Source organism: Cynara cardunculus (genome assembly GCF_001531365.2).
Source record: "Cynara cardunculus var. scolymus isolate 2C chromosome LG 13, CcrdV1, whole genome shotgun sequence".
In the NCBI taxonomy this organism is placed as follows: Eukaryota; Viridiplantae; Streptophyta; class Magnoliopsida; order Asterales; family Asteraceae; genus Cynara; species Cynara cardunculus.
The window spans coordinates 7,283,480-7,285,035 of NC_037540.1; the positions used below are offsets into that span (position 1 = coordinate 7,283,480).

Here is a 1,556-nt window from a genome sequence, read left to right on the forward strand (position 1 = left end):
TGTTAGGACAAGTACTTGCATGATGATGCAAATTATTCAAACCATTTTCAAAAATAAAGATTATTCTTGAAAAACCATCCTAAATTTTATTTAACCAAGAGTCAACCCAAAAAAAATATGGTTGACTAAGTGGGTAAAACCATTACCCAACTATTTTTGAAAATTTAAAAAGAAAAATGAAAACTCATTTTTTCACCTTTTCATTAACTTTTTATAAAACATTGTGCAAAACCAACTCACTAATGGATAATAACCAAAAACTAGTGTTTCAGTGTTTCAATAGGTTGTGTGGTATTCATTTTCAAAATGAATGTTATAAATTAAAATTTGAAGTCCACTTCTAACAAAATTTAGGCAAATATGTGTGTCAACTATTCATTAACATTAAAAGTTTTTAAGAAAAGTTGACAATAATCTTAGAATCATATGTTAATTTAAGTCTTCTAACTATGCTCGAGAACGGTGTTACAAAGTACTCTATAAATGTTTGACGAATGTTAGTAGCTTGTTTAATTAGAAGTCACAGATCTAATTAAAATCTCATATAAGGTGACAAAATCACTATGTTAATTTTGTAACAAATTATTGAAATCTCATTTGAAGTTATGAAAAAAAAAACGTTCTATAATATTTCAAGTGAAACTTAGAGGAGTGCGTAAGTTGTAGCAACAATAGTGGATGTTGAACGCGATGCATGAAAAACCATATCACCAAGTTAAGGTAATGGATTTTTCTTCAAAAAAATAAAATTAATATCAAATGGGGTCGATGACCTACATATCAGATATTAAACTGATAAAAACAAATACAACACTTTATCATGACATTCTATAATATTTGAATTGTAATTAGAAGGGTTTGTCAAACCTTGATAATAATAACACCAAGACGACATATAAATAAACACATCACCAAGTAGTATCATGGGCATTCTCATATAAAAATTAAAATACCAAGCAAGCTGAAAACTCATATATTATATATCAAACCAAGAACATATAATATATACTTGATCTAAACAAAAAAACCTAAGATTCGGGATATACAAGTTAAACTAAAAACATATATTATATTTGATCTTAAGCAAAAGTTCAACATCCAAGAAAAATATGTTTGTTTCATTTTTAGTCATTTCTTTTTGTGGCAATTTCGCTCTTGCCACTTTCACTCCATCATCCTATGCAGGATGCAAACAATATTGAGAAAAAAGTTGATCCTTTTCTTTTTGTGTCCACCTCTCACATGCCTCTTTCTTCTTTGATTCGATGTGGGATGCAAACAATAATGTAAGGAAAAAGTGATTTATAATGCTCAGAAGTTGTCACCTGATTATCTATGGTTATTGCTTTTATATAAATAAAAATAAAAGATATAAAAATATAGATTATAGATATATAACTATTATTTTTACAACTATAACTTTGACCAATTTTATGGTTTTGATTTATCATCTACTTTATGCAATTTTTTATATTAGTTTTTGATATATAATTTTTTTTATAAAAGATGGTTGGCAAGAAAAAAAGACAACCTAAAAATTGCACAAACTCTCTTAG

General features: G+C 26.9%; 1 pseudogene; it reads right to left on the reverse strand.

The window, feature by feature from the left end:
- Positions 1-646: 646 nt before the first annotated feature.
- Positions 647-827, reverse strand: LOC112526169 (annotated as a pseudogene).
- Positions 828-1,556: the final 729 nt, after the last annotated feature.